The 25,250-nt window shown below is 41.3% G+C and overlaps 1 protein-coding gene across 2 annotated transcripts in view; it reads left to right on the top strand.

The window, feature by feature from the left end:
- The first annotated feature begins 673 nt into the window (after positions 1 to 673).
- LOC121274849 (zinc finger and BTB domain-containing protein 2-like) overlaps positions 674 to 25,250 on the top strand; it is a 47,924-nt gene continuing 23,347 nt past the window's right edge. The window contains exon 1 of one of the 2 annotated variants that reach the window (XM_041182223.1): positions 674 to 757. The gene's annotated coding sequence lies outside the window, so the exon portion shown is untranslated. The remainder of the gene's footprint in view (positions 758 to 25,250) is intronic. The other variant, XM_041182240.1, reaches the window with a different exon arrangement.

Here is a 25,250-nt window from a genome sequence, read left to right on the forward strand (position 1 = left end):
GACCTTGGATTGTTGCTGCGGACCTTACCGGGGTGGGGGGGGGGGGAGATGTATTGCAAATATGTCAAAAAATTATGTATAAAGGGGGCAGAACTCAAGAGCAAGTTAACTTTTTTTCCTATCGGAGTAAACAATACAAAGTTTTGATGAAAAGTTAAAAGCGGTTTTATTTATTTAACGTGAGGGTGGCAACAAATAACGTGGTTCTGCCGTTGCATTTATTTAGTTTTTTTTATATAACCGGGCGGTCCCAATGCAGGTTATATATTTAATTAAAAGTGGGGCAAAAGATGGATGAGGGGGTTGCATTTCGCATTGTATTGCAGCAGCTATGGGACATGGTGTTTTGTTTGCATTTTTGTTCGATTACCGGGCAGGGGGAAATAAATGGTCCCGGTTGACCGGCTATAACGCGGTTGTATTTGTGTGCATGTGTGTAATTGGCCGCAGAGGCCGTTCGGCCGGCGCCCCTCTGCTATCCTGTCCTGTCGCCCTCGCGCCGCCTCAGCGCCCCGGGAGCTCTCAGCCCACTCCGGTCATGTGACCGGCGAACGTAACGGAACGTGCAGCAACCGTTTGGCAGTTTGGTTGGGAGGGAGGAAGGCGGCGGCGGCGGAGCGGAGCTTCGGTCGGTGTGCGAAACAGCAGAAACCGAGAGGGGGGGGTGGTGTGCGCGTAGGTGAAGGAGGGAAGGGGGAGAAGGGGCCGGATTTGGAAAAATATTAACCGAAACGCCGCACGGAGCTGGAGGAGGCAGGTCGGTACCGGGGGATTTTCTTCTTGGGGGGGGGGGGGGGGGGGGGTGTGGAGTGAGCGGGACCGGGAGTTGGTTGGGAAGGAGGGGGGTGGGGAGGGTGTTCGCCGTGGGTCGGAGTCTCCTCGCATGGGGTGGCGTGCTCGGGCTAGGCCCCCGGGAGGACGGTCACGCCGCGCACACGGCCCGCGCCGAGCGAGCAGTCCGGCGAGTTGCCGGTCCCCGGTCTCTTCTTTGTCCCGCCCGCCATGTCCTTCCCCACCCCCTCGAGGTGCGGAAGTGGCGGCCTGTGATCAGAGATACTCATCCGGTCACACGGGGAGGGAGAGAGAGAGAGTGTGTGTGTGTGTGTGGGGCGGCCCCACAGCGCCACCAGCAAAACGGGGCGGGATACCAGCGAACTGCTGCAGTAATGCCGGGGCTGGGGAGTCGGTCACAGCGCCCGCCAACACCCTCTCCGGAGTCCTCCAGCCCCACTCTCTTTATTTCTTTCACTGTTTGAGAGTCCGCCGCCCTCTCTTCCCTCCCTTGCACCTTTCCTCGAACGGGCGATTCTTCCACCCATCCCCTCTACTCCCAACTCTACTTTTAAAATCATATCACTTTTTTAAAAAAAATCAGTTTGCAGCTTTCAATTGGCTGAGCACTTTATTTTTTTGATATCCGTGTATGTAAATTTTGTGTGTGATCGGTAAGGTTTGAGATGTGACTTTCCGCTGGTGATTTTGTGTGTGTGTTTGAGGAGAATACTGGGAGTTTGCCGACTTCCTTTAACTATTCACTGTCCCCCGGGTGTAGGAATTTGGTACCGTTAACCTGGCAGACGGCTTTAAATCGTGCTGGTAAACGTCAATATTAGTTTAAATATAGTATGAACAGTCTGTAAATGATTCATGTAGTACAAATTGCAAGAGTACATTGATGTACTGCTTTGTTAAACAGTAAATGTGTTCCTTGGTACTTGAGTCTCTTCTCCCCCCCCCCCCCCCCCCCCCAATATGTCCATATGTGACAAATAAAGCAGCTGGAACTATGACCATCACCTTTTTAACTACAGAGATAAAAACAAAAAAACTGCGGATGCTGGAAATCCAAAATAAAAACAGAAACAGAATTACCTGGAAAAACTCAGCAGGTCTGGCAGCATCGGCGGAGAAGAAAAGAGTTGACGTTTCGAGTCCTCATGACCCTTCAACAGAACTTGAGTTCGAGTCCAAGAAAGAGTTGAAATATAAGCTGGTTTAAGGTGTGTGTGTGGGGGGCGGAGAGAGAGAGAGGTGGAGGGGGGGAGGGGTGGTGTGGTTGTAGGGACAAACAAGCAGTGATAGAAGCAGATCATCAAAAGATGTCAACAACAATAGTACAAAAGAACACATGTGTTAAAGTTAAAGTTGGTGATATTATCTAAACGAATGTGCTAATTAAGAATGGATGGTAGGGCATTCAAGGGTGGTGCTGTTGTTGTCTGGCGCACTGACCTCTACCTCGCGGAGGCTGAGCGTCAACTCGCAGACACTTCCTCCTACCTCTCCCTGGACCATGACCCCACCACTGAACATCAAGCCATTGTTTCCAGGACTGTCACTGACCTCATCTCCTCTGGGGATTTCCCTCCCACAGCTTCCAACCTGATAGTCGCCCAACCTCGGACGGCCCGCTTCTATCTCCTACCCAAAATCCACAAACAGAACTGCCCCGGTAGACCGATCGTCTCAGCTTGTTCCTGCCCCACAGAACTCATTACTCGTTATCTTGACTCCCTTCTCTCTCCCCTTGTCCAGTCCCTTCCCACCTACATCTGTGATTCCTCTGACACCTTACATCACATCAACAATTTCCAGTTCCCTGGCCCCAACCGCTTCCTCTTCTCCATGGACGTCCAATCCCTCTACACCTCCATCCCCCACCAGGATGGTCTGAGGGCCCTTAGCTTTTTCCTCGAACAGAGGCCCGAACAATCCCCATCCACCACTACTCTCCTCCGTCTGGCTGAACTTGTTCTCACGCTGAACAATTTCTCCTTCAACTCCTCTCACTTCCTCCAAATAAAAGGTGTGGCTATGGGTACCCGCATGGGCCCCAGCTATGCCTGTCTCTTTATGGGGTATGTGGAACATTCCTTGTTGCAGTCCTACTCCGGCCCCCTTCCACAACTCTTTCTTCGGTACATCGATGATTACTTCGGTGCTGCTTCATGCTCTCGTCGGGACTTGGAAAAATTTATTAATTTTGCTTCCAATCTCCACTCCTCCATCATTTTCACGTGGTCCATCTCTGACACTTCCCTTCCCTTCCTTGACCTCTCTGTCTCAATCTCTGGTGATAGACTGTCCACCAATATCCATTACAAACCCACCGACTCCCACAGCTATCTTGACTACAGCTCCTCACACCCCGCTTCCTGTAAGGACTCCATCCCATTCTCTCAGTTCCTTCGCCTCCGTCGCATCTGTTCCGATGATGCTACCTTCAAAAACAGTTCCTCTGACATGTCCTCCTTCTTCCTTAACCGAGGTTTTCCACCCACGGTCGTTGACAGAGCCCTCAACCGTGTCTGGCCCATCTCCCGCGCATCCGCCCTCACGCCTTCTCCTCCCTCCCAGAAACATGATAGGGTCCCCCTTGTCCTCACTTATCACCCCACCAGCCTCCGCATTCAAAGGATCATCCTCCACCATTTCCGCCAACTCCAGCATGATGCCACCACCAAACACATCTTCCCTTCACCCCCCCCATCGGCATTCCGTAGAGATCGCTCCCTCCGGGACACCCTGGTCCACTCCTCCATCACCCCCTACTCCTCAACCCCCTTCTATGGCACCACCCCATGCCCACGCAAAAGATGCAACACCTGCCCCTTCACTTCCTCTCTCCTCACCGTCCAAGGACCCAAACACTCCTTTCAAGTGAAGCAGCATTTCACTTGCATTTCCCCCAACTTAGTCTACTGCATTCGTTGCTCCCAATGTGGTCTCCTCTACATTGGAGAGACCAAACGTAAACTGGGCGACCGCTTTGCAGAACACCTGCGGTCTGTCCGCAAGAATGACCCAAACCTCCCTGTCGCTTGCCATTTTAACACTCCACCCTGCTCTCTTGCCCACATGTCTGTCCTTGGCTTGCTGCATTGTTCCAGTGAAGCCCAATGCAAACTGGAGGAACAACAACTCATCTTCCGACTAGGCACTTTACAGCCTTCCGGACTGAATATTGAATTCAACAACTTTAGGTCGTGAGCTCCCTCCCCCATCCCCACCCCCTTTCTGTTTCCCCCATCCTTTTTTTTCCAATAAATTATAAAGATTTTCCTTTTCCCACCTATTTCCATTATTTTTAAAAAAAAACACCCCCACTAGAGCTAAACCTTGAGTGCCCTACCATCCATTCTTAATTAGCACATTCGTTTAGATAATATCACCAACTTTAACTTTAACACCTACGTGTTCTTTTGTACTATTGTTGTTGACATCTTTTGACGATCTGCTTCTATCACTGCTTGTTTGTCCCTACAACCACCACCCCCCCCCCCTCTCTCTCTCTCTCTCCGCCCCCCACACATACACACCTTAAACCAGCTTATATTTCAACTCTTTCTTGGACTCGAACTCAAGTTCTGTTGAAGGGTCATGAGGACTCGAAACGTCAACTCTTTTCTTCTCCGCCGATGCTGCCAGACCTGCTGAGTTTTTCCAGGTAATTCTGTTTTTGTTTTTATTACCTTTTTAACTAGTTGACTGATGACTGGGTCATGACTCTATTTTGTTTCCCTAAATCAATGGGTATTAGCTTAAAGGAAAGCCACTCTTGGCACAATGATAATGGATTGTATTCCGAGAGTGAACAGTGCCTCATGTTTCTGTACTTAATCATATTTAAGTTGCTATCTTTGTTGCTATTGGCACCAACTAAATGATCAGTATTTAGTGATCCTCATTAGGAAGTTTACCAGAAGGCAGTTGCTCATTTCTGGAGAGGAGGTTCACACCTAATTTTTTTTTAAATATATTTTTCTTTTCCTACCTATTTCCATTATTTTTAAATGTATTTCCATGCATTGTTTTATCTCTACCTTTTAGCCTATTTTGATTCTCTCCCCCCCCCCCCCCCCCCCCCCCCCCACCCCCGCGCAAAACCCCAGCCCCACTAGGGCTATCTGTACCTTGCTCGTCCTGCTTTCTACCCTTTAATGTCATCATTAGCACATTCCTTAGCTAATATCACCACCGTCAACACCCTTTTGTCTATGACATCTTTGGCAATCTCTTCTTTGCCTCCATCTATCACTGGCCCACTATCCAGCTCTACCTGTCCCACCCCCCTCAACCAGCTTATATTTCACCTCATTTCTATATTTCTTAGTTCTGATGAAGAGTCATATGGACTCAGAACGTTAACTGTGTTCCTCTTCGCAGATGCTGTCAGACCTGCTGAGATTTTCCAGCTATTTTCGTTTTTGTTTCAGATTTCCAGCATCTGCAGAATTTTGCTTTTATCACACCTGAGGTCCGTGGTTTTCTTGGAAAATCACAATGTTATCCTAGAAATATGGTATAAATTCTAGGGAATAAAAAGCATTTGACTGAATCACCACGTTTATAAGGGGTTAACAGCCCTTTGTATACAATCGGAAAGCATTGTTTTTATTTTATTTTTTAAAATGTGGATGAAATCAAAGTAGTCCCCAAAACACCAATAGCAGTATCCAAAACTTTTATGACCAGGTGAAAAGGAGTGAACCTGGCTCCTTACTATTCAACCTCCTCAGTTGGTCACAACAGGGTTTTAAGTTTCTTTTTCATGAGGATATGTCTTTTCCAAACCCAAATGTATTTAACTGGTTATGCAGTGAACAATGAAGAGCCAATCAAACAATGTTTTCTTTGATTTAAAGAAAGAGCTAATTTAACCACTAAACCTAAGGGAAAAAATACTAAAAATGCACTGTCTCTCTTTCGCACTTGCGCGCGCGCACACATAGATATCGGAAGGGAAGTTAGAGTCCAATTTTTAAAAAAGTTAGAAGAATATACGGTTAAGTGTCCTTCGCTTGTCCTTAAGGCATAGATTGTTAAACGTCGCAGCCAATTTAGGTTAGCTGGTTTCTTGGATGCAGTTGGAGATGTTGCAATTATTATGAGATCTTAGTTCATTGGTAGGTTTCTGTTAGTTGACTTCTCAAACTGGATGACACACACTTTTTCCAAAAGAGAGAGAGGGAGAGAACGCAGCTTTTCATCCTGTTTCCACTGCTGAAAACTTCTTGGCACTTCATGTCACTTTCAATCTCTCTTCACTGGCTGCAGACTGACCTTTATACTTCACCCATTGTGTATTTCCAAAGGACTTAGGCTATGTCTGTTGCAGCCATTGTTTTAACATCCAGAAATTTGCATATTAATGCCTCTTCTTTAGACAGTGACGAGTTTCAGTGGAGTTTTGAATTATTATAAGAAATGGCCTCCCTTCACACTCCTGAGGGTATCTGGTTGCTTTTTCACCTTCACCTTGGCAAGTGGCCTTGCATTTTTAAGTAGTTTGTTCTGTCTCACTTCAAATTGCAAAATTTGCAGTCAGTTGAAAAGTCATGTTTTCAAAAATAATGGGGTATAGTCTCGTGACGATACCCATGACATGAAAATGAAATTTAGCTTATTTGGTTACTATGCAAACCTTGCAGGCGACCTTAGGGGATGGTGGTAAAGTGTTATCTACACTTAAAATAAAAACTTGCATTTATATAGTGCTTTTCATGAGCACTGGATGTCTCAATGCGCTTTACAGCCAATGAAGTACTTTTGAATTGTAGTCGCTACTATAATGTCAGAAACACAACAGTCAGTTTACATACAGCAAGCTCCTATAAACAGCAAAATGATACTGGGCAGATATTCTGTTCCTGTCATGTTGACTGAGGGATAAATATTCGCCAGGACACTGGAAATAACTCTCTGGCTCTACTTCAAAATAGTGCCATGGGATCTTTGACCACCTGAGAGGGCAGATGGCGCCTTGGTTCAGTGTCTCACCCGAAAGACAGTACCTTTGGCAGTGCAATAGTCCCTCATTACTGCACCAGAGAATTAACCTTGATTTTTGTGCTCCAGCCTTGGAGTAGGATTCACCCGGGACATTCTAATTCAGCAAGAGTGCAACCAACTGAATTACAGCTGATACCTGAAAGTAAAAACAAATATGGCTTATTCCATGTGAGAGTTTATCAGTTAGTGGATATACTACTGCAGGTAATAATCACAGCTGACTACATTAAATGGTCACTTGTTACATTTCTGAGTGCAGACTTGGGGAAAATGGCATGATGGAGTAATTTGTATATAAACTGTTGCATTAATAGTAAGCATTTTATTTAAGAATATTTATCCCAGTGATAACCAGCTGGTCCTGCTTTTGGTCATTTTGAAATGACCTTTACAAAAGTTGTTAGTCTTTATTGGAGCAGATCCTTAAAACGCCCATAAACAGTTATTATTGCATCTAACCTATAGTACAGGCCTAACACATATTACTGCAGAATCCTAACTCTATCCAGATGTCAAGCATCTCAGACTCCTCATCTGCAGCATGACCTCAGTCACAACCTGTCAACTAACTGGAGGAGTTGACATGTAGTCTCAGCTCCCCCAAGTTGGGTTCAGCATATGTACGCCCTTTCCAGTTTATCCTGTTGTAATTTTTTATCTGGGGTTGTAGTATAGTTGAAAGACCAAATAAAAAACATATCAGAAGAACACACTTCAATAAATAGTACCAAAGTCACTATTAGAGTAACCACAAGCTAATTTGAAACATAATCAAGCAGTCCTGCAAATGGTACTGAAATAGAATTCTGCAACTTAAATTGGCAGCCTGCTGCCATTTTAAGTACAACAGCAGGGGGCAGCTATATGTGTCATCTACATTCAGAGTTCAGCTCCACTTTTATGAGGGATGTTCTACAATGATTCCATTTTTGCATATTTTTGGTGAAAGGAGTTGTATTTTGAAGAGCCAGTTCGCACTGTGGGAGATGTGGTGTTAGGGGTGGAATTTTGCCCTTTCATCTGTGAAATCTAGGTTTGAATTAATGATAGGTTTAGAGTGAAAGTATCCTGTCAGTTTAAAAGTGTCCTATGTAAAATGAGTTTAGGCATTCTGAGAAGCCTTTTGTTCTGAAATCAAAATCTATTTCCTAATGAATGAATTCAAAACAAAAGACCAATGTCCACTACAAATTGGCCATAAGGAAGGTTGGTTTGGGGAATCAGAAAAAAATCTTCTGGTGCCATCGGGCTGAGTCTTGAAGTTTAGTTGGGATAGAGTTGAGAATTCTACTGAATCTTGTGTTTGAATCTGACATTGGAGAACCACAGGCATTTTATTTCGTCACTGTTGACATTGCCTGAATAAATGGACCCAGAAATTCAAATTTAAAGCTTTTATTACAGAGGTAGAATAAAAGAAAATCTGTGATTAGGATTGGTCAATTGGGTAAGAGTATGGAGGGATATGGATCAAAGAAGCATAAATGGATTTAAAGTGCAGATCAGCCATGATCTATTTGAATTGTGGATCATGCTCAAGGAGATGAATGGCCTATTCCAGACAGTTGCTATTGTAATTAACAGCAAATTCACCACTTGGTGCCAACATCCAAATAACTAACAAAAAAAAATTGAAAGTGGGTCTAATGTTGAGCCTTGTGTGACCTATTAAATGGTTTGTATGAGGCTGTCAAATAACATGGGAATTAGGGATGTTGGGCTGTGGGAGAGATTGTAGCTACTATATGAATCAAATTCCTAGATATGTTTCAAACAAGGGGCTTATGATTTTGTTATGTGTAACAAGCAGAGGAAACCATACTCTGATATGACTGCAATTTACACTAAAAGGTATGGGGAAAGGGAGGGGGGGGGGTCACTTTTTTTGGGCATATTGCTGAGATTAAACTTTAAGTTTTTGAATCCATTGAGACAAATCAAGGAGTCTGTTTGGAGAGGAAAAGTAACTGAGAGGTTTAGTTTATATTTGACACATCATCCACACTTGACAACCCAGTAAAAATAGCAACAAAAACTTGCATTTATATATTTAATGTATTTATTAATGTTATAAAACATCCCAAGGTGCTTTGCAGGAGCATTATCAAACCAAATTTGAAATCAAGCCACATAAACAGATCTTGGGGCAGATGAGAAAGGTAGGTTTTAAGGAGGTGGAGACATATAGGGAGCAAATTCCAGAGTTTGAGGTCTTGACAGCCGAAGGCACCGCTGCTATTGGTGGAGAGATTGAAATTGGGGATGCTCACCAGAGAGGATGAAGAAATGCAGGAGGGCAGATATTTTGGGGAATTGTAGGTCTGGAGGAGATTACAATAATGGGTCAGGGGGAGGCCATGAAGGGATTTGAAAAGAAGGATGAGAATTTTAAAATAAAGGTGTTGCTTAATTGGGAGCCAGTGTAGGTCAGCAAGAGCAGGGGTGATGGGTGAATGGGAATTGTAGAGAATTAGGATGAGGGCAGCAGAGTTTAGAATGGCCTTTATGGAGGTTGGAGATGCATTGTCCTGGAGATGAAAATAAGCTGTCTTAGCAATGGTGTGGATATGTGGACTGAAACTCATCTCTGGATCAAATAGGATGTCAAAGTTGCAAACAGTTGGGTGCAGCAAGAAGGCAATAAAAAGAGGCAGTCATATTTTTACAACTAACGGGCTGAATATTTCATCCTGCACCTAGAGACCCGCAAAGTGGTTTTATCTCAGTCATTCTGGAAAGGAGAGCAGCTAGATAATCCTAAATAGTAACTTCAAATAGCTGTGTGAGCACATGTGCACTTCGTGCGCTGGTTGCTGTAGAAGTCACATTGATGCATCGTTGCAGAACATGTTCAGGAAATGGTTCCAATATAAATAAATGTACTTCTTTTGATAGCGTCCCTGGTCTTGAGAGGTAATGACACCAGCTCGTCTAGTGTGTTTCATCACCATCTGGGCTAGTGGTGTGGTAAAATACTATGTCATTTGAGCAATGTTAGCTGTGTAAGTGATACTTTTTCTTTTCCTGCTGACTGAGATGAGTTAAGAGAAAAATGGATACATTTTGCATATAATATTGTATAACGTTTTAAGCATTTGCATGGAAGACTCCATGTAAATTTGAGGGACAGTCGTGGTTCAGTTCCCAGCATTCTTGCCTCTGAATCACGGTGGTCCAGGTCCCACTCCAAGGCATTCCAGTGCAGTACTGCGGGAACACTGCAGTGTTGAGTTGCTGTCTTTTGGATGAGCCCTTAAACTGAGGCCCCTCTGCCTACTCAGATGGATGTAAAAAATCCCATGGCACTATTTCGAAGAAGAGCAGGTGAGTTATCCCTGGCCAATATTTATCCCTCAATCAACATCATTATCTGGCCATTGCAATTTGCTGTTTTTTGGGGTCTGATGAGTGCGTATTGGTTGCCAAGTTTCGTACGTTACAGCAGTGGTTACCCTTCACAAAGTTCTTTGTATCAGTGAAGTACTTTGAAATGCCGGCCTTTCTTTCTTTACTCCAAGAATCATATATGTGTACGTTGTAATTTTAATGGGCAAAGGACTTTAAAGTGTTTCCTCTCTGGGTTTTAGAAGTCTTCAAGAATGTTATCATTCATATTCTGGTGATAACGTTACACAAAAAAAAGTTATCTTCCTGCCATGCCACAGTGATTTAACATATTTGTTCTTCAACTTTGGTCACGTAGTTCTAATCTCTGTGCTCCAATGCCCCCAAGTGGTTGATTTGCTCTGCACCAGAAATCCAAATAAATATCATTTGTTGTATATTGAACTTCCAGCAATCTGGAATTTTGGCAGATGCTAAGGAAGGGTGTGGTCTGGCACAGCAGGCTTTTAAACTTTTAAAAATAAAAATGACAACAGGATTTGAAAATTCAAAGTCTGTAAGCACTGAAACAAAGCTCTACTGACATTGGATTCATCTTTAATTTTCCCGACTTGCTGCTTATAACGTGTGCAAACAACTAATCTCCATAATCAGAGATTAAATTAATGAATGCACAGAAATGCATGAGCTAACTGGACCATTCAGCATGATTTATAAAGGGCTTGACTAATTACATTTGTTATTTTATCAGAAAGCTCAAATAGATAAAGGAAACATGATGGATATTGTTTATATAGATTTTCAGCAATTGTTTGATGTACTACATATAGTTTACATGCAAAGTATTAAAGTAAATATTGTTATGACTGCAGCTGATGTTATTCGCTGAGCAAGCCAAATCCCAGAGGGAAAATTGTGTTACTGATCATAACTTTTTTTCTTATATTTTGAAAATGAGGGGAAAACTACTGATCCCAGAAGCATAGAATCCCAGTAACACTCTTAGGGTTTTAAAATTAAAAGATTTATTAACAAGAAAAAAAAAACTTAAACCCATACAAGATTAAAATTACACAGTTGAAACAGTTTTACAAAACATTCGGCCAAAAAAAACCACTTGGTCAGAACACACAAGTAAACTACTTGGCAACAGTTCCCTTTTAGATTTTTAACTATGAAATTCCAGTAATATTAACCAAGGCAAAAACTGCTGCTACTTCAATAAAGTATAGCACACGACATCTCATTCGCTCTCTTCCTCTCTGCTATGGAAGTCTGAAAGAAGTTCAGAAACAAAGACTTAATTGGCTTGAAACTGGGTGGCTGCTTCAAATTCACAACTTTTGTCAGCACAGAGCTGGTCTCAGGACATCTCCCCCGCACAGCCACCTTAACTCAACCAAACATCTCCCTTAAATATCTTTTTCCCCCTTTCATTCTAGATTCCATTGCCCTAAGCACCTTTTTGAACTCAACTTTTTCAAAATATAAAATCTTTCATGTCTGCCTATTGCCTCCACTTTCAGGTCAAATAAAATTTAATAACCTTTCCCCATTTACTTATGAAACCTTTGTAAGTTGTAAAAGTCCCTTAAACTCCCTTTGAAATTTAGTAGCTGAAAATTCGTCTTTACCTATCACCCAATGCAAATTTTAAAACTCAACTTATTTATTTATTATTCCAATTTCACCATAGCCTCTCATTACAAATACATGCATCTGGTACCTTTACTTTTCATCTCAGTTCCCACAGACAAGCTGTCTTTACTAACATTCTCCCAGTTTAATTACCCATGGACACACACACACACACACATCCTTCTTTACAGAACAGCACCAAATTCCCAAAAATATTTAAAAAGCTAACATCCATCTTCACATTTCCTTCAATGGAAAAAAAATGAAACGTCATATTTCAAGAAGATGTTTTTATTTTCTAAACCCATTTCATATTACTTATTGTACTTATCTATGTGCAAAAAAACTATTACGCTATGGTGTACATGCATCAACTATGAAAATATCTACAACTCTTTTGTAAGAATAAAGGTCGTTGCAGCCCATTCTCAATTCCCCAACATCAAAGTCCTTTTGAATTTAAGCTCTTGATAACATATCTGCAATTAAATTCTCTCGTCCAGCCACATCTATAATTTTTAAATTGAACGGTTGCAATAACAAACTCCGCCAGAATAGTCTGGTGTTTTTATCTCTCAACTTTTCCAGAAACTTCAAAAGATTGTTGTCCATATATACTACTGTCTCAGAAGAGTTGTTTGTAATATTCACTTCAAAATGCTGCATAGCTAAATCTAAACTTAAAGTCCCTTTTTTGATAGTTGAATATTTCTTCTCTTGAACATTCAACTTCTGTGAGAAATACCCCACTGGCTTCTCAAGTCCCAGTTCATCTTCCTGTAGCAACACAGTACCAACACCCACATCGCTGATGCCAATAGCCATTTTAAACTGTTTTGCATAATTAGGCACTGTTAGAGCAGGTGTAGCGGTTAATATGGCTTACAAGCTGTCAAATACAGTCTTGACACTACTGTGTCCATTGGAATCTCCTGTTCTCTTTCAGTAAACCAGCCAGTGGAGCAAGTACACTGCTGAAATTCAGCATGAATTTCCCATAAAATTGGCTCATGTCCATAAATCTCAAAACTTCCCATTTCGTCGTAGGCACTGGGCGCTCTACAGTAGCTTTTACTTTTGCATCTCGTGAGGCCACTTGACCATGTCCAACAGTAAATATGTAATTTGTGTTTTCACAAATTCACTTTTAGCCAAATTGACAACCAAATTGTCAAACAGTTCTTTAAATGATTTTTTGTTTTTATCTTTAAATGTCGTAGATGTTCTTCCCAGGATTGACTGAATACCACTGAGTCATCAATATAGACAGCACAATTGCTTAGTCCTTCAATCGCTTTGTTAGTCTCTGAAATGTTGCTGGTGCATTTTCCATTCGAAAGGGCAATACTTTTCATTGATATAAATCATCAGTTGTCACAAAAGCTGGTATCTATTTTTCCCTTTCTGATCAGGGTACTTGCCAATATCCTCGCAGCAAGTCAATCTTTGTGTTAAAAGCTGACTGTCCCACTCTTTTGATACAATCCTGTAATTGTGCAAAAGGATATGAATCTGCTTTTACTTTGCGGTAATCAATGCATAGCTTTTGTGGTCTGTCCGGTTTTGACACAATTACAATGGATGAACTCCAATTACTGTGACTGGGCTCTCTTGTAATTTTCAAGCATAAATTCAATTTCTTTCCATGATTGAGCCAATTTTACTGGATTTAATCTGTATGGGTATTGTCTTATTGAAATTTAATCCTCCACATCAACATCATGCAAAGCCAAATTTGTCTTCCCTGGTATTTTCCCACAAATTGATTTGTGTGATTGCAACAGCTTTTGTAAATCAGTTCAACAGCTTTCTGGAAGGTAACTTAATGCCACATTTAGATTCTTAAGTACTTCCTCATTTCCCAATTTAATCAGAGGAAGATCAATTTTAGAATCATTAATCCTGTTTCTTCCTCCTTACCTACCACTACCAGTACCTCCTGTTTATCCTCTCTGTCAAAGTATAACTGTTTTAATTCTGGCCCCTTTGGGTGTAATTCCACTAACTTCAATGAACGAAACACCTCAACCTCAGCTCCTCTAATCTCCTCCTGAGTAATTTTTTCAAAGATTAACCCAGCCAACTGAGGTTCTGTATCCTCCCCCTGTCTTTTAGATTCTTCCTCTTCCTGTTTAAGTTTGTGCGGTGATGGGATCACAGACACACAACCTGGAAACAATCCAGGATGCTCTTTCTGTAAAACCTGTTGATTGTATCTCAACGGGTTCCTCTATTACAGTAGGCATAGTCAATATTTGCAATCCAGCTATATCATTCTCTAGAATAAAATGAACCCCATGCAGTAGGCAATCTCTCCACCACTCTAATAATCACCTCTCCTGTTTTCAAGTCCCTCTTTAAATTTTCTTTATATAATGAACTAGGCTTGATCCCTCTATGAATTCCACTAACATTTCTCCTGCCGCAACCCTTCTGAACAGCAGGTAGCACTATTCCAAAACATTCATGACTGGCTAGCCCCTGTATCTCTTAAGATCTTAACAGTCTTTCCTGCTCCTCCTGGAACACATTGATATACTTTCCCTTTGCATATAAAATCTTTAAATGCCTCTGTAACTTGCCCTTCAGAACTTCCTTGGATGGGTTGTGAACACATGCCCACCTCTCTGGCTAATACTGACTCTTCCTTTTTCACCTGTACAAATGTCTGGCACTAGGGTCTCAGAGCCCACAGCACTTTTACTTACAGAACTCTTCTGAGTTCCTATCTCTGCAATCGCTCTCCCGTTTAACCTCCAACAATTCGTTCTTGTATGTCCAGCCTTGTTACAATGGCAATATACTACTTTTCTTCCTTCACCTCTGCCTTCTACCTTTTCATCTTTAATAGATTGGTGTCCTTCAGCTAGCTCCTTGTTACTAATATTTTACCATCACTAGGTTTTCAATATCTCCAATTTCCTTGCTGACTCCCATAGGATCCTTTTCCTACACTCAACTTTCTGTGTGAAATATAAGTATCAGCTAAAACAGCAGCTTCCCTGACCTTTTTACTTAGTCTTTCATCTAAATATGCCTTGATAGTTACTGGAATACTATTTCTAAATTCTTACATAATTATAATTTCTCTTACATTTTCAAAAGTCTTGTCTAACTTTAATACCCTAAATCATCGATCGCAGAGAGTTTTTTCTTGCAAGGTCTTATTAGGTCTCTTTCTTACAGTCCTAAACTTCAACTGCTAAGCTTCAGGGACAAGCTCATAAACATTTAGTATTGCCTTTTTTACTACCTCGTAGTCTGCAGATTGCTCCTCTGATAAGCTAACATACACATTCATTGCTGCACCTGACAAAACACTCTGTAACATTATAGTCCAAGCATCTCTTGGTCAATTCAATTTTATAGCTATCTTTTCAAATGAGGTGAAATATCTTTCATCTCCATCCTCTGTAAATTTAGGCACTAACTGAAGATTTTTAGTTAAATCAAATTCCTCAAGGGAATCAAAGTCACCATCTGAACCACCATCTCTCCTTTATTCTAAGCTTCACTTTAGACAATTCAAACTATCTGGCTTCTTTCTCTCTCTGAAGCTCTCAATCTCTTTCCTTCTCTCTTTCCTCACTTGCTAACTTCTCTCTCTGCAGTTGAAGTTCAAGCTTTCGCATTTCAATCTCTTCTTTTCCTTTTCCTGCTCTTTTTCCCGTTGAAGCTTTTTTCATTTCTACTTTTAATCTATTTTCTTCTTTCTCTTTCTCCTTTCTCTCTCATTCAAATTTTCTCATTTCTTTTTCTTCCAATTCAAGTTTCTGCCTTTCCTTATCTCTTTCTATATAAGCTGCTTCATCTGCAACAGAAGTCTTAATACCTCCAGCTGTGACACAAAGTTCAGGTGTCTCCTTCTCTAACTTTTGATGCTGAGTAAGCACTTTAAACCATATCAGCCTTATGAAATTCTGCTTTTATTTCTACTTGCGCTTCATCTGCTAACTGTCTTAGCTGAGCTTTAGTCACAGATTTCAACTACTCCACAGTTACATATTCCACTCCCAGAAAAGTCTTAGCAATTTCCAAAGCTATGTTGTAGTCCAACCACTTTAAAATCCCTCAACACAAAACTCCTGAGTTCAGTACTCTCCTTGTATTTGTATTCTTTAAATTCAAAAATCACAATTCAATCAAGGAATTTTAAATCCTGCAAAGAGCCCCCAAATTTGTTATGACCGCAGCCGATGTTATTCACTGAGCAAGCCAAATTCCAGAGGGAAATTGTCTTACCGGTCATAACTTTTTTTTGAAAACAAGGCGAAAACTACTGATCTCAGAAGCATAGAATCACTTTTAGGGTTTTAAAATCAAAAGATTTAATAACAAGAAAAAAGAAACATAAACACGCATAAGATTAAAATTATACAGTTGAAACAGTTAAAAAACATTCTGCCCAAAAAACCTACTTGGTCAGATTACACAAGTAAGCAAACTACTTGGCAACGGCTCCCTTATAGATTTTTTTTAACCATAAAAATCCAGTAATATTACCCAAGGCAAAAACTGCTACTTCAATAAAGTATACTAGATGACTTCACTCTCTCTCTTTGGATTTCCACAGCAGAGTGGCAGTTCAGAAACGGGCAGCTTCCTGAAATCAAAGACTTCTCTGGCTTGAAACTGGATGGCTGCTTCAGATTCACAACTTTTCTCAGCACAGAGCTGGTCTCAGGATATCTCCCCCGCACAGCCACCTCAACTCAACTAAATATCTCCCTTCAGTATCTTTTTTTCCCCCTTTCATGCTTGATTCCATTGTCCTGAGCACCCCTTTGAGCTCAACTTTTCCAAAATATAAAATCTTTAATGTCTTCCTATTACCTCCACTTTTGTATCAAATAAAATTTAATAACCTTTCCCCATTTACTTATGAAACTGCTGTAAGTTGTAAAAGTCCCTTAAACTTCCTTTGAAATTTAGCAGCTGAAAAATCAAGTCCTTACCTATCACCTAATACAAATTTTAGACCCCAACTTATTTACTTGTAATTCCAACTTCTCATATGCTCTCATTACAAATGCATGCATCTAGCACCTTTATTTTTCATCTCTCAGTTCCCAGACAAACTGTCATTACTAACATTACCCCAATTTAATTACCAATGGACACACTTCTTTACAGAATAGCACCATATTCCCAAAAATATTAAAAAAGATAACATCCATCTTCACAATATAGTAGCATAGATAGATAAATGGCCAAGGACAAAGCAAAAAGGTGACCTGAATCAATGCTTTTTGAATTGGTGGGATGTGGGTGGTGCTGCACCCTAGGGATCTGTGCTGGTTCCTCTTAAGTTCTATTTATGTGAACGACTAGTCATAAACACAATGACATGGCATCAAATTAGGGGACATGGCAAACTTTGGAGGAATGGTGGGAGGACATAGACAAATTAGCAGGCTGGGCAGTCTGGTGGCAGATGTTCAGTAGTGAGAAATGTAAAAATGTATTTTAGAGGTAATGAATTCAGATTATTATCAGAGTGGAAAATAGAAATCTTAAGGTGTAAACACAAAGATCTTCAAATGTGGGTAGAAAAGGCTGAGAGAATTCAGTATTTTTTAGAATGTATAGAAGCAAGGAAGTGATGTTGCGTTTATACCAGATTGGTTTAAAATATTATGTGTGTCCTAGGCACCCAAAAAGGGAAACATATTGGAATCATAAAAGGATACAGTGAAGCTTCACTAGGATAACACCAGGAATGAGAGGTTATTGTTCTAGGGAATGGCTTGAAAAACTTTTTTTTCCCCAGTGGAAGAGAAAAGATTAATGGGAGGAGGGAGGGTGGGTGGATGTATAATAAAACTTTGAGATTGAGGTTAAATAATGTGTATTGATTGACCTCTTGTCGTGCCATACACTGATGATGATCAGTAATAAAGTACAGAGGGAATTTTTTTTCTACACATACAGCCATTGAAACATGGAATGCTTTATCACAAATGACTGTTGAGACAGACACTATAATGTCACTTAAAAGGGAATTGGATAAATATTTGAAGAGAAAGAATAGAATTGGGAAAGCCTAAAAAAACTGGAACTAGCCTAGATGGTAGTAGTTGAAGGTCTAGTACTGATGCCAGAATCTGAATGACCTCTTGTGCTGTAATGGATGGAGTGGGAAGAGAGAGAATACAAAACATGATGTATAATACAGCTGTTCGTACCTCGAAATGTGTGAACTTGATCATGCTGCAAAATTCTGCCCATTGTCTTCATGCCTCAGTATCTTATGAACTTTCAGTTCAGTTTAGGGGAGACGGAAGCATTGTGGTAATGTCACTGAACTAGTAATCCAGAGGCCCAGGCTACTGCTATGAAGACATAAATTCAGTTCCCACCACCGCAGCTGGTGGAATTTGAATTCAAAAGATAAAATCTGGAATTGAAAGCTAGTCTCGGTAATGGTAACCATGGCTGGGATTTTCTGGTCCCGCCCGCAGTGGGAATCGTTGTGGGCAAGATGGAAAATTTGACGGATCAGCCAAAGGTCTGTTGACTTCAAACTATCATCAATGGTTCACTTATATCCTTTAGGGAAGGGAATCTGACACCCTGACTTGGCCTGGCCTACATGTGACTCCAGACCCACAGCAATGAGGTTGACTCTTAACTTCCCTCTGAAATGGCCTAGCAAGCCACTCAGTTCAAGGGCAGTTGGGGATGGACAAGAAATGCTGGCCTTGCCAGCGACACCTACATACCATGAAATAATACATTTTTTAAAAAGTCAACACTCTTAAAACTGGACACAAACAGATTATTAAAATAGCTGCTGCAAATCATGTGATCTTTGGCATTCGAGCTATAGACAGGACTAATAAGTGAATACCTTATTAAGTATGGACATTCACAGCCATCTGGGGAATTCACACTTCTCTTTGTTTTAGGCTGGACCAACACAAAAGGACTATAGACTTTCCAGCCATCATGTCTCTCTCTGTTTCACCCTGGACAAATGGAAACATTGAAATTCAAAGTGTGTAAGAATGCTTATCAATATGCATTGAATGGACCCTGTCAACTATCCATTGTGTTATGGTGGTTTCCCCCATCCAAACTAGACTGCGTGAATGTCAAGGCGTTAAACAACACCACAGGATGTTACAGTTAACCTACACACCTCACCTCTGGAAAAAGGATTTTGAACATGTGAAAGTCACATGATGAGGGAGCCATTTTGTTGCCTGCTTTTAAAATCAGCCATATTGCAGATAGAGCTCCACCAGAGAGCTATCAAACTAACTGCAAATCATCCAAGCAATCAAGGTGATTAACAGCAATATCTTGAAAGTGAGAAATCTTGAAAGAGAGGACTCCCCAACCCGTTCCAACTTCAAGTTCACCTGAAAACCAACTTCCTGGAAAATCGACTACAAAAAAACCTCAGACTGCTGAAAACCCTTTGCTTTACAAGACCCTCACTTCAAACTTGAAGCATCAAAACCATCTAAGAAACTACAGGCTAGCCACAAAGAGAGACTGAGATGATTTACGGTCTGTAACAATATGATCTCTTCGTCTGTATCTAATCTTTGTGTGTGTGTGTGTATGTGAGAGAGAGAGAGAGAGATGAGTGAGTGAATTGTTATTTTAATGGGTAGTGAGTGAGAATAAATAACATTTATATTTAAACTCTTGCTGCTGGAATTATTTGGGTTCCATGCTCTTTGGGTAAGAAAACCCATACCTCTTACATACAAAAACATACTGATCACAGGCAGTAATGGGAACACACAGGTTCTGCCCATGGCAATGCATATTGATATGCTTACGAATGTCGCTGCTTTATTAGCAAAAACAGGATAAGTACTATTCTATCTGAAGTTGAAATATAATAACAATAACTTGTACTTTGAAGTGTGCTTATTATAAATCAATATAAGAGCTTCATGAATGCATCTTAGGAAGCAAAATGAGAGAAAATGATTACTAAATAGTAAATCTTTAAAAAGAGTAAATGACCAGAGAGACTTGTCAGGAGGATACACAAATCTTTAAAAGTGGTAGGACAAGGTAATAAATCTATATAAATCCTAGAACAGACTGCATATTGTGTCCAGTTTTGGACGCCTTTGGGAAATACGTCAAAGCAGTGGTGGATTAGAGGCTCTTGTCTAAAATGATACCAGGAATGAGAGACTTCAGTTATGTTGAGAGGCTATAGAAACTTGGAAAATTAAAGGAAAGAGTACAAATGCCTGAAAATACAGCAGTCAGTATCTGTAAAGAGAGAAGACAGGTTATGACATTTTAGGTATGTATCTTAAACCTGGGTAATGCAGTATTTTCTGATTTTATTTCAAGAGAAATTTCGAATCTTTATTAGAAATAAGATGAAAAGGAATTTTGAGTACAAGATCCTAAAATATTGGGTTTTGATAAACAACTATTTCCATTGGTTGATGATTCAGCCCTTCAGGCCTGTTCCTCCATTTTATTAGATTATGACTCTTAACTCCATCTAACCCCCTTGATTCTGTAACCTTAATACTCTTGTCCCGCAGAAATCTATTGACTTCAGTTTTGAAACATCCAATTGACTTAGTCTTAACAGCTTTTTAGGGGACAGGTTTACATATTATAGAATAGTCAAGACTGAATGTAGCAAAACCATGTGTGAAGATTTCAAAGGTGGGTGAGGTGATGGAGCATGAGGCAAGATGGGGAATGTTATGATCGTGGAAATAAGCCGTTGATAATCAGATGTAAGGGTTGAAGCTCACTTTGGGGTCAGGGGCATCAAGATTGCAATTAACATGGTTCAGCCTGAGAGTGTGGTCGGAGAGAAGGATACAATGAGTGGTAAGTGAGTAGAATTTATGTTGCCGGCTGAAAGTGATAGTTTTGGTCTTGCTGATGTTCAGTGGAGAAAATTGGAACTCATTCAGGATTTGATATTGGAGTAGGGTAAGGGAGGGTAGAGCTTTGTATCTGCAACGTACAAATGAATGCTAATTTCATGCTGCTGATGATATTGCCAACTCAGCCAACTGCCACCCCATCAGTCTACTTTCACTCATCAACAGTGCTATTAAGCAGCACTGGCTTAGCGATAACCAGCTCACTGAAGCTCAGTTTGGGTTTCACCAGGGTCACTCAGCTCCTGACCTCATTATAGCCTTGATTCAAACGTGGACAAAAGAGCTGAACTCGACATGAAGTGAGAGTGACTGACCTTGACATCAAGGCAGCATTTGACCAAGTATGGCACCGAGGAGCCCTAGCAAAACTGGATGTATGGGAATTGGGAAAAATCCTCCACTGATTGGAGTCATTCCTGGCACAGAGGAAGATGGTTGTGGTTATTGGAAGTCAATCATCTTCAGTTACTTCATCAGGACATCTGGATTTTCTCAGGGGAGTGTCCCAGGCACAACCATCTTCAGTTGCTTCATCAGCGACCTTCTTTCCATCATAAGCTCAGAGGTTGGGGATGTTTGTGACTCCTCAGGTATTGAGGCAGTCCATGCCCAAATGCAGCAAGACCTGGACAACATCCAGGCTTGGGATGACAAGTGGCAAGTAACATTCGCACCACACAAGTGCCAGGCAATGACCATCTCCAACAAGAGAGAATCTAACCATTGCCCCATGAGATTCAATGGCATTACCATCACTGAGTCCCCCCAATCAACACCCTGGGGGCTGCCATTGACCAGAAACTGAACTGAACTGGACTAGCCATATGAATACTGTGGCTACAAGAGCAAGTCAGAGGCTAGCAATCCTGTGGCGAGTAACTCACCTCCTGACTCCTGAACGCCTGCCCACGTCTACAAGGCACAGGTCAGGGGTGTGATGGAATATGCTTGCCTGGATGAGTGCAGCTCTAATAACACTCAAGAAGCTTGACACTATCCAGGACAAAGCCCTCTTGATTGGCACCCCAACCAGAAACATTCACTTACTCCACCACTGATGCACAGTGACAGCATTGTGTACCATCTACAAGATGCACTCAGCAACTCACCAAGGCTCCTTAGCATCTTCCAAACCCACGGCCACTACCATCTACAAGGACAAGGGCAGTAGACACATGGGAACACCACCTGGAAGTTCCCCTCCAAGCCACTCAGCATCCTGACTTGGAAATATATTGCTGTTGCTGGGTCAAAATCCTGGAACTCCATCCCTAACAGCACTGTGGGTGTACTACACCACATGGACTGCAGCAGTTCAAGAACGCAGCTCACTACCACCTTCTCAAGGCCAATTAGGAATGAGCAATAAATGCTGGCCTAGCCAGGAATGCCCACATCCCATGAATGAATAAAAAAAAACAAAGGCAAAGGGGGTTGAGAATAGGTCTTTGGTGGAGGGAAGAGGAGCAATTGCTTTGAGATCCTTTGATTGTATTTGCATAACTGAGAATGCAATCAAGAAAGGGCAGTTGCACAATAATGTGACACATTTGTGGATCTTGGAGTGGGAGGGGAAGTAAAATGAAAAAACACACATGGGCTAGAAGATTGTATGTGTTATAGACAATTTCTTTCCGGGAATGTGAGATACAGTAAGCACAATTTCTAATGGCTTTATAAATCTTTGAAGGTAGAAGGACATATTGAGAGAGTGGTTAGCAAAGGGTATTGCATCTAGTTCTGGACACCACACATTTGGAAGGATGTGAAGGTCCTTTAGGACGTGCACAGGAGATTTATCAGAATGGTCCCAGGGATGGGGAATTTTAACTACTAGGTTAGGTTGGAGGAGCTGGCGTTGTTCTCTTTGAAGCAAAGGAGGCTGAGGGAAGACTTAATAAAGATGTACAAGATTATGACAGTATTAGATAGGGTGGTCAAAGAAAAGTTGTTCATATTTAGATTATAGTATAGAACTAGGGAACACCAATTTAAGATTTCAGTATAAAGGAAATTTCATTTTTTTCCCCTAACATTACAGTGGAACACTGAAGCAGGCTTGTATGTGTAACTAATTTAATTTAACTGAAGACAGTCAGATTGTAAGGTTTGAATCATCAAAGGGGTTAGGTGTAAAAGCAAGCATTTTGAAATGGAGATGGGCAAGCTAAGATGAGATCCCAGTAGATACAGTGTGAATGGGACTTTGCATTTGTAGAGAGGTTTGAATTTCAAAAGAGATATAATATGAAGTTTTGCAACTGGCAAAAATTGTTAAAAAAAAGTAAGGTGTTTACGTTTATTTTTCCTGAAAATGCTGGCCATAATGACAATATGAAGGATTTTTATATTCTGGGAAAAGTAACTTCCAAAGAAATTTTAAAACAATGGGTTTTAAAGAGCAAAAGGGAGAAAATATATTTAAGGAAAGATTGAAAGCTGTATAGGCAGTGGCTATATGAGATCTTGAAAGGTGGGCTGTTGTTATGATCCCAACTGAAGTTACCCCTGGACAAGCCTGATCCCAGAGTGGAACCCAGCTTGATAAATCCTAACTTTTTTTTGTTTGTTTAGATATGAAGAGAGGGGCTATTGAACAGAGCCACAGGTGTCAGCTCATGAACTTTTAACAAAATAAAACATTTATTCAACAAGAAAAGATGAACTATATTACAATACTCCTTCACCCACACCTATACCTTTACAGATATATACAGATTTGTAAGGATAACACAAGTTACAAAAGCTATCTTTGTATTTACTGTGAACATTAAAGTATGAGTTCACGTACCAATAGGTGTCCTGTGGTCAGACACACCACACTCTGGAACCAAGGGACAGATACCACCTCAACCAGATGCTATGGATCTCTCCTCAACTCCCCCCAGATGATTGTCACACCATGAGCCAACCAGTCTCACTGAACTCTGTCTTTCACAAGAGGGTTTCCAATCTCCACTCTCCAAGGCTTGGAATCTTTTCCCAAACCAATACTTTCTCTCAGGCGCCTTCCCTTGCGGTTCACCTCCAAAGTTTCAAATTCTCCTTCCGATGTTCCTCTTCTCTGGGTTGCCACATGCATTCAAGCTGTCTTCCATGCACCCTCTCTCTCCGTCTCAGCTGCCAACAATATACCGATGCTTCACATGCCTATTGTAAGAGTTACAGACCTTCATTTGTTTCTTTGGACCTTCTTGCCTCTTACAAGCTGTTCTCACTTTAAATCTGCTTTCTGCAGCTTTTATCTCTTTAAATCTGAAGCTTGGAGCCATTCACTCTTCCCCTCACTCTTAACTTCATTAACAGGAACTTTTCCAGGTTCCTATCCTTTCTTGGACTAGAAGGTCTGCTTGGGACTTGTTCCACACCACTGGATTTTGGGGTCTTTTCTTTAGCTTGTGACTAGCTATATGTTCTCTTTTACTCCAGTCTCTCTCTGGCAACTACTTTCAAAACCAGCTGAACTCCAACAGCTTCCAAAAAAAGCTGCTGTTTCTAGCTTTTCCATGTATCTGTGTCTGTGGGAGGGACCTGTCTCTCTGGCCTTCTGTTGCTAGGCAACAGCCCAATTCTTCTACTCTTGTCTGCTTAACTTAGATCACAGTCGTTCAAAACCTCATTAGAAATGCAGGCACCTTTTTTAAAGTGAAACTAAAACTCAACCTGACCTTTCCTTAACACGCACATACAGAAATACAGATAAAAATTAAACTTTACAGCTAAAACTCATTCCTAACACCTACAAATACCAATATAACTCACTTAAACTGTCTCTATTTCCTAACACTGTGCAAAGACAGGCTTGTGAATAAGCAGCCTCTGGCCACCCCAGAGAAGTGCTCGCTTGTTCCAGAAAGCAAGGTTTTGTTCATAAGACCACAAGACGTAGGATCAGAAGTAAGCCATTCAGCCTATCGAGTCTGCTCTGCCATTCAGTGAGATCATGGCTGATCTGATAATCCTCAACTCCACTTTCCTTCCTTATCCCCATAACCCTTGATTCCTTTACTGATTAAAAGTCTATCTCAGCCTTGAATACACTTAATGATCCAGTCTCTATAGCCCTTTGCGGTAACGAATTCCACAAATTGACTACCCTCTGAGAGAAGAAATTCCTCCTCATCTCTGCTTTAAGTGGGTGCCCCCTTACTCTGAGATTATGCCCTCTGGTCCGAGACTCTCCCGTAAGGGGAAACAACCTCTCAGCATCCACGCTGTCAAGCCCCCTAAGAATCTTACATGTTCCAATAAGGTCGCCTCTCAATCTCCTAAACTCCAAAGAGTACAGGCTCAACCGCTCCTCATAAGAAAACCCCTCCATACCCGGAATCAACCTAGTGAACCTTCTCTGGACTGCCTCCAATACCAGTATATATTTCCTTAGATAAGGGGACCAAAACTGTTCACAGCATTCTAGGTGTGGTCTAGTTAGTGCCTTGTATAGTTCGAGCAAGACTTCCCTATTTTTATACTCCATTCCTTTTGAAATAAAGACCAACATTCCATTTTCCTTCCCTATTACCTGCTGAACTAATGCTAACTTTTTGGGACTCATGCACGAGGACCCCCAAATCCCTCTGTGCTGCAGCTTTC

Source organism: Carcharodon carcharias, chromosome 2 (genome assembly GCF_017639515.1).
Source record: "Carcharodon carcharias isolate sCarCar2 chromosome 2, sCarCar2.pri, whole genome shotgun sequence".
Taxonomy (NCBI): domain Eukaryota; kingdom Metazoa; phylum Chordata; class Chondrichthyes; order Lamniformes; family Lamnidae; genus Carcharodon; species Carcharodon carcharias.